Raw genomic sequence first — 12195 nt, forward strand, 5'->3', positions numbered from 1 at the left:
TGGGTGGTTGCATATTTTCAATCACAAATTTTGTTCTTGTGTGTTATAAACTCCTTTTATGATTGTAATCTTAGATTTACTTTAATCTTTATGTTCTATATTTATTGTTTTGAATTCATTTAGTATGATTGAGGCCATCTTTGATTAAACTCACTAGCCCATATGGCCAACCCTTACATCTACCTTTGTAACCACTTTTGAGCCTTGGTAATTCCCCTTTGTTCTTATTATAAGCACATCATTTGTCCTAAGTGAAAAACCATTAATGTCCTTGAATTGTATCTTTCATTAGCTTGGGTTTGAGTGTGTGTGTCAATCAAGTATGGGAAAATTTATGGAAAACATTGGTAGAATGTTAGTTTGGGTGTTTATTGAAAATTTAGAAAAATGGGTAATCACTCATGCAGTCATCATTTAAAACATATGCATCTTCTTTGTGATAAAAAAAGAAAAGAAAAGAAAAAGAAATGATAATAAGAATGTAAATAAAGGATGCATATGTGTGTGAATTGAAAAAGAAGGATGCATGAGTGAACATGAAAAATGGATAAATGGGTAGTTAGGTTATTTTGTCATGTATATAGGATGATATAGGATTAGGTGGGATACTTGAGCTAATCAAAGATCCAATCTATTAGCCCGCTTAACCATATTGATCCTACCCTTACCTAAGCCCCATTACAACCCTCAAAAGACCTCATGATATTTGCATTCATTCATCAAATATTAGTTGATTGTTAGATGACTTGAAAATCTTTGAGAAATATGATTAAAGGAGAATTGAGTGATTAAACCCTACACACTAAGCGATTAGAGTGTAAACACATCCGGTGAGGGGTTCAATTGCTCAGTTCTATGTTCCCATCCCTTATTTTGTGTCTTCTTGCAAGTTGTTGAACTTAATTTGAAAATTTTAAATCAAATCATTGGATATTGATTATATTGCTATATTTTCTTGTCTTGGCCCTAAGTTCCTATTTTGGATTGATTGAGATTCTTTTGTTTGTTTTTACCAAACTCAATAGGAACCATAATGTAGATATAGATAGATAATATTTAGTATAGTTGCACGCATGTAGTTAGTTGCATTAAATAAATTGCTTTCCCTCCTTATCCTTCTCCTTTGATTGTGATTAGCATGAGGACATGCTATTGTTTAAATGTGGGAGAATTGATGAGTCCATATTTTTTGGTATATTTTGGTTTGATTTGAGTGGATTTCATCACTTAAACCAACATTTATTCATCCAAATAGTATGCTTTTGTGTTCTCTCCCTTAATTGTGCCTAAATGTAAAAACATGCTATTTTGTGCTTATTTTAATCACTTTTATCCCACTTTTATGCCATTCGATGCCATGACATGTTTGTTGAGTGATTTTAGGTCCTAGCGGCAAGTTTGGCAAGGCAAAAGTGGAAGGAAGCATGTAAGGGAGAAACATGAAGAAAACAAAGGAGAAGCACACATTGGAGTGTGCGTGCGCAAAACCACCTGTGCGTACGTGATGAGCGGATATTTTATACGCTTTTTGGGGTTAATTTCATATAGTTTTTAGTGTGTTTTAGTTAGTTTTTAGTTTATTTTCAGTAGTTTCTAGGCAAAATTCATATTTCTGGACTTTACTACGAGTTTGTGTGTTTTTCTGTGATTTCAGGTATTTTCTGGCTGAAATTGAGGGAGCTGAGCAAAAATCTGATTCAGGCTGAAAAAGGACTGCTGATGCTGTTGGATTCTGACCTCCCTGCACTCAAAGTGGATTTTCTGGAGCTATAGAACTCCAAATGGCTCGCTTCCAATTGCGTTGGAAAGTAGACATCCAGGGCTTTCCAGCAATATATAATAGTCTATACTTTGATCAATGGTAGACGACGTAAACGGGCGTTCAACGCCAGTTCCATGCTGCAGTCTGGCGTCCAGCGCCAGAAACAGGTTACAAGTTGGAGTTCAACGCCAGAAACAGGTTACAACCTGGCGTTGAACGCCCAAAACAGCCCAGGCACGTGAGAAGCTTAAGTCTCAGCCCCAGCACACACCAAGTGGGCCCCAGAAGTAGATTTCTGTGCTATCTATCATAGTTTACTCATTTTCTGTAAACCTAGGTTACTAGTTTAGTATTTAAACAACTTTTAGAGAGTTATTTCGCATCTCATGACATTTTAGATCTGAACTTTGTACCTTTTGACGGCATGAGTCTCTAAACTCCATTGTTGGGGGTGAGGAGCTCTGCTGTGTCTCGATGAATTAATGCAAGTAATTCTGTTTTCCATTCAAACATGCGTGTTCTATCTAAGATATCCATTTGCACTTCAATATGAATGTGATGAACGTGACAATCATCATCATTCCTCCACGAACGCGTGCCTGACAACCACTTACGTTCCACCGTAGAATGAATGAATATCTCTTAGATCTTTTAATCAAAATCTTCGTGGTATAAGCTAGATTGATGGCAGCATTCAAGAGAATCCGGAAAGTCTAAACCTTGTCTGTGGTATTCCGAGTAGGATTCAGGGATTGAATGACTGTGACGAGCTTCAAACTCGCGAATGCTGGGCGTAGTGACAAACGCAAAAGGATAGTAAATCCTATTCCGGTACGATTGAGAACCTGCAGATGATTAGCCGTGCGGTGACAGCGCATCTGGACCCTTTTCACTGGAAGGATGGATGGTAGCCATTGACAACGGTGATCCACCAACACACATCTTGCCATAGGAGGACGTGCGTGCGTGAATCAGAAAACAGAGGAAAGCAGAATTTCAGAAGACAAAGCATCTCCAAAACTCCAACATATTCTCCATCATTGCATACAAGTATAATTTGTGTTCTGCCCTTTTATTCCTTGCAATCAAATTTGATAAGTGAATTATTTTATTGTTTTCCTGACTAAGAGTTACAAGATAACCATAGATTGCTTCAAGCCAACAATCTCCGTGGGATCGACCCTTACTCACGTAAGGTATTACTTGGACGACCCAGTGCACTTGCTGGTTAGTGGTACGAGTTGTAAAAAGTGTGATTTACAATTCGTGCACCAAGTTTTTGGCACCGTTGCCAGGGATTGTTTGAGTTTGAACAACTGACGGTGAATCTTGTTGCTTAGATTAGGAAATTTTTGTCTTTTGGGTCAGAGTCTTTTATTTTCTTTTCAAAAAAAAAATTTTTCAAAAATAATTTTTCTATTAAATCTCGTGCCAAACTTTAAGTTTGGTGTTTTCTTGTTGGTTTTCCTTTGTTTTTCAAAAATTTTATTTTGGTTTTCTAAAAAAATTTTAAGTTTGGTGTTCTTTCTTCATGTTCTTGTGTTCTTGTGAGTCTTCAAAGTGTTCTTGAGTTTTCCTTGCGTCTTGATCTTAAAATTTTTTAAGTTTGGTGTTCCTTGGTGTTTTCCCTCCAAAATTTTCGAAAACAAGGGGCATTAGATCTAAAAAATTTTAAATCTTGGGCTATCTTATTGTTTCTATCTTTCTTATTTAAATTCAAAAATATATTTTCTCTCTATTTTTAAAACAAATTTTCGAAAATTATTTTTAAAATTCAGATTTTTTTTTTAAAATTTAAAATCTTTTTCAATTCATATCTTTTTCAAAACTTCCTGACCACTTTCTCTCTCCTCATTTTTTTCGAAAATCTTCACCTATTTTTAATTATTTTATTTTAATTTATTTTATTTTTGAAATAATTAAATAAATAAATAAATAAATAAAAATAAATTTTTTATTTTACATCATCTCCCTTTTTCCATCATGGATCTAAATGGAAATGAACAGTCTAGGAGGACTCTGGGGTCATATGCTAACCCCTCTACTGCTTCATATGGGAGTAGTATCTGCATACCCTCCATTGGAGTCAGTAGCTTTGAGTTGAATCCTCAGCTCATTATCATGGTGCAGCAAAGCTGCCAGTGTTCCGGTCTTCCACAAGAAGAACCTACAGAGTTTCTGGCACAGTTTTTACAAATTGCTGACACAGTACATGATAAGGAAGTAGATCATGATGTCTACAGATTATTACTATTTCCATTTGCTGTAAAAGACCAAGCCAAGAGGTGGTTAAATAACCAACCTAAGGCTAGCATAAGGACATGGAAACAGCTGACAGAAAAATTCCTGAATCAATACTTTCCTCCAAAACGGATGACACAGCTAAGGCTGGACATCCAAGGCTTTAAACAAGGAGATAATGAATCTCTTTATGATGCCTGGGAGAGATACAGAGAGATGCTACGAAAATGCCCCTCTGAAATATTTTCAGAGTGGGTTCAGTTAGACATCTTCTATTATGGGCTTACAGAAATAGCTCAGATCTTTTTAGATTGCTCAGCTGGTGGATCTATCCACATGAGAAAGACAATTGAAGAAGCTCAAGAGCTCATTGATACAGTTGCTAGAAATCAGCATCTGTACCTAAGCAGTGACTCTTCCATGAAAGAAGAGGTTAAAACAGTAACTGCTGAACTTAGTCCTACAGAGCAAGCTGCTGAATTCAATCAGCAATTGGATTTTCTAACAAAGCAGTTAGGTGAATTCAAGGATAAACTACAAGAGACAAGGATGGCTAATATAAACATGGAAGTACAATTAAAGCAAACAAAGCAGCAACTGTCAAAACAAATAACAGAAGAATGCCAAGCAGTTCAATTAAGAAGTGGGAAGACATTAAATACCCCACCTCAAGGCAGCAAGAAGCCAAGAAATGAGCAAACCACCCAAAATCCACCTGAGGACAGTAAGAGCCCAGGGAAAAATAATTCTGGCGCTAAAACGCCAGAAATTGGGTGGAAGGCTGGTGCTGAACGCCCAGACCATGCTCAGTACTGGCATTCAACGCCAGAAACAAGCAAGGATCTGGCGTTGAACGCCCAAAAGAAGCATAGTTCTGGCGTTCAGACGCCAGGAATAGATGAGGAGCTGGCGTCTTACGTCACTCCAGCTTCTAACTCTGGCACTCCATTGCCAGTGAGGGATCAGACACACACAAGTGCTGATAACAACCCATCTAAAAAGGCTTCTTCAACCACTTCTGTAGGAAATAAACTTACAGCAACTAAGGTTGAGGAATATAAAGCCAAGATACCTTATCCTCAAAAACTCCGCCAAGAGGAGCAAGATAAGCAATTTGCTGGCTTTGCAGATTATCTCAGGACTCTTGAAATAAAGATTCCATTTGCAGAGGCACTTGAGCAAATACCTTCTTATGCCAAGTTCATGAAATAGATCTTGAGTCATAAGAAGGATTGGAGAGAAACTGAAAGAGTTCTCCTCACTGAAGAATGCAGTGCAGTCATTCTGAAAAGCTTTTCTGAAAAGCTTAAAGACCCTGGGAGTTTTCTGATACCATGCACATTAGACGGTAATTGCACCAAGACAGCTTTATGTGATCTTGGGGCAAGCATCAACCTAATACCTGTATCCACTATCAGAAAGCTTGGTTTAACTGAAGAAGTTAAACCAACCCGGATATGTCTCCAACTTGCTGATGGCTCCATTAAATACCCATCAGGCGTGATTGAAGACATGATTGTCAGAGTTGGGCCATTTGCCTTTCCCACTGACTTTATAGTACTGAAAATGGAGGAGCACAAGAGTGCCACTCTCATTCTAGGAAGACCCTTCCTAGGAACTGGACGAACTTTCATTGATGTCCAACAGGGGGAAATAACCCTGAGAGTCAATGATGACGAGTTTAAGTTGAATGCTGTCAAAGCCATGCAGCATCCAGACACACCAAAAGACTGCATGAAAGTTGATCTTATTGACTCTTTGGTAGAAGAGATCAACATGGCTGTGAGTCTTGAATCAGAGTTAGAAGACATCTTCAAAGATGTTCAGCCTGATTTGAAGGATTCAGAGGAAATGAAAGAGCCTCTGAAATTTCCTCTGAAAGAGGAAAAACCTCCTAAACCCGAGCTCAAACCATGACCACCATCCCTGAAATATGCATTTCTGGGAGAAGGTGACACTTTTCCAGTGATCATAAGCTCTGCTTTAAATCCACAGGAAGAGGAAGCACTTATTCAAGTGCTAAGGACACACAAGACAGCTCTTGGGTGGTGCATAGGTGACCTTAAGGGCATAAGCCCAGCTAGATGCATGCACAAAATCTTATTGGAGGATAATGCTAAACCAGTGGCTCAACCACAGAGGCGGCTAAATCCAGCCATGAAGGAAGTGGTGCAGAAAGAGGTCACCAAATTACTGGAGGCTGGGATTATTTATCCTATTTCTGACAGCCCCTGGGTGAGCCCTGTCCAAGTTGTCCCCAAAAAGGGAGGCATGACAGTGGTTCATAATGAAATGAATGAACTGGTTCCTACAAGAATAGTTATAGGGTGGCGCATGTGTATTGACTACAGAAGGCTCAATACAGCCACCAGAAAGGATCATTTTCCTTTACCATTCATAGACCAGATGCTAGAAAGATTGGCAGGTCATGATTATTACTACTTTTTGGATGGCTACTCAGGCTATAACCAGATTGCAGTAGATCCCCAGGATCAGGAGAAAACAGCATTCACATGTCCATCTGGAGTGTTTGCTTATAGAAGGATGCCATTTGGGCTGTGTAATGCGCCTGCAACCTTCCAGAGATGCATGCTCTCTATTTTCTCTGATATGGTAGAAAGTTTCTGGAAGTCTTCATGGATGACTTCTGAGTATATGGAGACTCATTCAGCTCCTGTCTTGATCACCTGAAACTAGTTCTGAAAAGATGCCAAGAGACCAACCTGGTTTTAAACTGGGAAAAATGTCACTTTATGGTGACTGAAGGGATTGTACTTGGGCATAAAATTTCAAACAAGGGAATAGAGGTGGATCAAGCAAAAATAGAGGTAATTGAAAAATTACCACCACCTGCCAATGTTAAGGCAATCAGAAGCTTTCTGGGGCATGCAGGATTCTATAGGAGGTTTATAAAGGATTTTTCAAAAATCGCAAAACCTCTGAGCAATCTGCTAGCTGCTAAAATGCCATTTGTGTTTGACACAGAGTGTCTGCAGGCGTTTGAAACGCTGAAAGCCAAGCTGGTCACAGCACCAGTTATTTCTGCACCAGACTGGACATTACCATTTGAGCTAATGTGTGATGCCAGTGATCACGCCATTGGTGCAGTACTGGGGCAGAGGCATGACAAGCTTCTGCATGTCATTTATTATGCTAGCCGTGTTTTGAATGATGCGCAGAAAAATTACACAACCACAGAAAAAGAATTGCTTGCAGTGGTTTATGCCATTGACAAGTTTAGATCATACTTAGTAGGATCAAAAGTGATTGTGTACACAGATTATGCTGCTCTTAAATATCTACTCACAAAGCAGGATTCAAAACCCAGACGCATAAGATGGGTGTTGCTTCTGCAAGAGTTTGATATAGAAATAAGAGACAGAAAAGGGACAGAGAACCAAGTGGCTGACCATCTATCCCGGATAGAGCCAATAGAAGGGACGTCATTCCCCTCTCTTGAAATCTCTGAGACCTTTCCTAATGAGCATTTGTTTGCCATTCAGGAAACACCATGGTTTACAGACATTGCAAACTATAAAGCTGCAAGGTTCATTCCCAAGGAGTACAGCAGGCAACAAAAGAAAAAATTAATTACTGATGCAAAGTACTACTTGTGGGATGAACCCTATCTCTTTAAGAGATGTGCAGATGGCATAATCCGTAGGTGTGTGCCTAAAGAAGAAGCACAAAGGATCTTATGGCATTGCCATGGGTCACAATATGGAGGTCATTTCGGAGGTGAGCGAACAGCCACCAAGGTCCTCCAATGTGGCTTCTACTGGCCTACACTCTACAGAGATTCCCGAGAGTTTGTACGTAACTGTGACAGTTGCCAGAGAGCTGGTAATTTGCCTCACAGTTATGCCATGCCTCAACAAGGAATCTTGGAGATTGAGTTGTTTGATGTATGGGGTATTGATTTCATGGGGCCTTTCCCTCCATCATACTCCAACACTTATATTCTGGTGGCAGTTGACTATGTATCAAAATGGGTTGAGGCCATTGCCACACCCACCAATGATACTAAAACAGTGCTGAAATTCCTCCAGAAACATATATTCAGCAGGTTTGGTGTCCCCAGGGTACTGATCAGTGATGGGGGCACTCACTTCTGCAACAAACAGCTTTACTCTACCATGGTCCGGTATGGGATTCGCCACAAGGTGGCGACTCCATATCATCCACAGACAAATGGACAAGCTGAAGTCTCTAATAGAGAACTAAAAAGAATCCTGGAATGGACTGTAAGTACCCGTAGAAAGGATTGGGCACGAAGCTTGGATGATGCTCTGTGGGCTTACAGAACAGCATTCAAGACTCCTATAGGGACCTCTCTATACCAACTTGTGTATGGTAAGGCATGCCACCTGCCCGTGGAACTGTAACATAAAGCCTACTGGGCAACCAGATTCCTAAACTTTGATGCCAAATTAGCTGGAGAAAAAAGATTGCTCCAGCTAAATGAGCTAGAGGAATTCAGATTCACTGCTTTCGAAAATACCAAGCTTTACAAAGAAAAATAAAAAAAGTGGCATGACAGAAAGCTGTCATCTAGAATCTTTGAACCAGGACAAAAGGTTCTGTTGTTTAACTCTAGGCTCAGGCTATTCCCCGGAAAACTGAAGTCCCGGTGGAGGAGACCATATGTGATTACAAGTGTATCACCATATGGTTATGTGGAGCTTCAAGATATTGATTCTGATAAGAAGTTCATTGTTAATGGACAGAGAATCAAGCACTATCTTGAAGGCAATATTGAGCAAGAGTGCTCAAGGCTGAAGCTAGATTAAAAGCTCAGCAAGGTCTAGCTAAAGACAATAAAGAAGCGCTTGCTGGGAGGCAACCCAGCCATGGGGCATCACTTCCTCTAAGCATTTTGCCCTATTCTTGATTTTATTTGTTTATATAAAGTTCACTGATACTAAGGTAAAGAGTCAATTGTATAAGTTCACAGGGTTACAAAAGGATTCTGCACACAAAACAGAGAAAAAGAGCTCACTGGCAAGAAAACGCCAGTAAGAGTCTGTTTTGGGCGTTCAACGCCCAAAAGAAGCATCCACTGGGCGTTGAACGCCAGTAAGGATAGTCATCTGGGCGTTAAACGCCAGACAGAAGCATCTTCTGGGTGTTGAATGCCAGAAAGAAGCTCCTTCTGAGCGTTTAACGCCAGATTTACAGCGTCCTGGGCGTTCAGAAAAATGCCCAGTGACAAAGGAGTTCCTGGCGTTCAACGCCAGAAAGAAGCAGCAGCTAGGCATTGAACGCCCAGGAGAGGCAGCATTTGGGCGTTGAACACCCAAAACATGCAGCGTTTGTGCGTTCAGACGCCAGGATGGTGGGGAGGAGGTGAATTCGTTTTTACTTCATATTTTTCATTCTAAATTTAATTTTCATGTTTCAATTCATGATTTCTTGCATAAACATGTTAAGAACCCTGATTTCTAAAATCCCTAATTTCTAAAAATCCTATTTTAAAAATATCAAATATATCTTAATCCATAAGCACAAATCTTTTTTTTTATCCAATTCAACTCTTTTTCAAAATTTTCAAAACAAATCTATCTTTTTTCATTCAAAAATCCTTTCAACTAATCAATATCTTTTTCAAAAATCCAAATCTATCTTTTTCAAATATCTTTCATATCTTTTCAATTTTAAATTATATCTTTTCTTATCATACTTATTTTTTTTTAAAAAAATCATATCTTCTATCTTATCTTTCTCCCTATTTTCGAAAACCCCCCTCCCTTTTAAAAACCCATTCGGCCTCCTTCCTCTCATCCACCATCCTACACTAGCTCTCCTCCTATCCCTCTCCTTTCTTTTCTTTTGCTTGAGGACAAGCAAACCTCTAAGTTTGGTGTGTTTATCCGTGATCACTAAACCATACCCACTAAGATCATGGCTCCTAAAGGAAAACAACCCACTCCAAGAGGCAAGAAAGAGAGTGTTCCAAAACCACTTTGGAATCAAGGGAAGTTCTTAACTAAAGAACATTCAGACCATTATTACAAAATAATGGGTCTAAGATCAGTGATCCCGGAAGTTAGATTCGATCTGAAAGAAGACGAATATCCGGAGATCCAGGAGCAAATTCGAATCAGAAACTGGGAAGTCCTAGCTAATCCTAAAACGAAAGTGGGAAGGAATATGGTCCAGGAGTTCTATGCTAATATGTGGCAAACAGACAAGCAAAGACTATCTGGATCTGCTCTCTATGACTATCGGACCTTGGTCAGAGGAAAGATTGTTCATACCCACCCTGACAAGATCAGGGAGATCTTAAAGCTACCTCAGCTGAAAGATGTTCCAGACTCCTTCAATAGGAGAATGATGAGAACAGACAAGGGCCTGGATAAGATTCTAGAGGATATATGTATCCCTGGAGCCAGGTGGACCACCAGCACGAAGGGTGTCCCAATTCAACTCAAAAGAGAAGATCTCAAACCAGTCGCCAGAGGATGGCTGGACTTCATTGGGCATTCTCTGCTGCCCACTAGCAACCATTCTAAAGTCACTATTAGAAGAGCAGTGATAATCCATTACGTGATTTAAGGGAATTGAAGTGCCAGAAATTATCTCTTGAAGGACCAAGCACCCCGCAGATTAGAGGAACATCCACTTCCCAGAACAAAGGTTGTTAAATTCCAATCTTAAGCCTTAACTCTGTGATAACTGTTTTTATTTTAGTTTTACCTTAGGAGTCATATAGTAGTAATTAGTATCTATATTTTTGATTTTATCTCCAATTAAGCTATAATTTAATTTTATCATCATCATTAAACATGAATAAAATAGAAGAATTTCTTTAGAATAAGAGGCAATATTTTTCGAGTTTTTAATAAGATAAATTCTAATTATTTACATGTGGTGGCAATGCTTTCTGTCTTCTGAATGAATGCTTGAACAGTGCATATGTCTTTTGAATTTGATGTTTAAGACTGTTAAATATGTTGGCTCTTGAAAGAATGATGAACATGAGACATGTTATTGATAATCTGAAAAATCATAAAAATGATTCTTGAAGCAAGAAAAAGCAGTGAATACAAAAGCTTGCAGAAAAAAAAATAGAGAAAGAAAAAGAAAAAGCAAGTAGAAAAAGCTAAAGCTCTTAAAACCAAAAGGCAAGAGCAAAAAGCCAATAGCCCTTAAAACCAAAAGGCAAGGGTAATAAAAAGGACCCCAAGGCTTTGAGCATCAGTGGATAGGAGGGCCTAAAGGAATAAAATCCTGGCCTAAGCGGCTAAACCAAGCTGTCCCTAACCATGTGCTTGTGGCGTGAAGGTGTCAAGTGAAAACTTGAGACTGAGCGGTTAAAGTCAAGGTCCAAAGCAAAAAGAGAGTGTGCTTAAGAACCCTGGACACCTCTAATTGGGGACTTTAGCAAAGCTGAGTCACAATCTGAAAAGGTTCACCCAATTATGTGTCTGTGGCATTTATGTATCCGGTGGTAATACTGGAAAACAAAGTGCTTAGGGTCACGGCCAAGACTCATAAAGTAGCTGTGTTCAAGAATCAACATACTGAACTAGGAGAATCAATATCACTATCTGAATTCTGAGTTCCTATAGATGCCAATCACTCTGAGTTTCAATGGATAAAGTGAGATGCCAAAACTGTTCAGAAGCAAAAAGCTACTAGTCCCGCTCATCTAATTAGAATCTGAGCTTCACTCAAAAACTCTGAGAGATTATTGCTTCTTAAATTATTTGTATTCTATTTTATTTATCTAGTTGCTTGAGGACAAGCAATAGTTTAAGTTTGGTGTTGTGATGAGCGGATATTTTATACGCTTTTTGGGGTTAATTTCATATAGTTTTTAGTGTGTTTTAGTTAGTTTTTAGTTTATTTTCAGTAGTTTCTAGGCAAAATTCATATTTCTGGACTTTACTATGAGTTTGTATGTTTTTCTGTGATTTCAGGTATTTTCTGGCTGAAATTGAGGGAGCTAAGCAAAAATCTGATTCAGGCTGAAAAAGGACTGCTGATGCTGTTAGATTCTGACCTCCCTGCACTCAAAGTGGATTTTCTGGAGCTACAAAACTCCAAATGGCGTGCTTCTAATTGCGTTGGAAAGTATACATCCAGGGCTTTCCAGCAATATATAATAGTCTATACTTTGCAAAAGGATAGACGACGTAAACTGGCGTTCAACGTCAATTCCATGCTGCAGTCTGGCGTCCAGCGCCAGA

This window comes from Arachis hypogaea, chromosome 13 (genome assembly GCF_003086295.3).
Source record: "Arachis hypogaea cultivar Tifrunner chromosome 13, arahy.Tifrunner.gnm2.J5K5, whole genome shotgun sequence".
In the NCBI taxonomy this organism is placed as follows: Eukaryota; Viridiplantae; Streptophyta; class Magnoliopsida; order Fabales; family Fabaceae; genus Arachis; species Arachis hypogaea.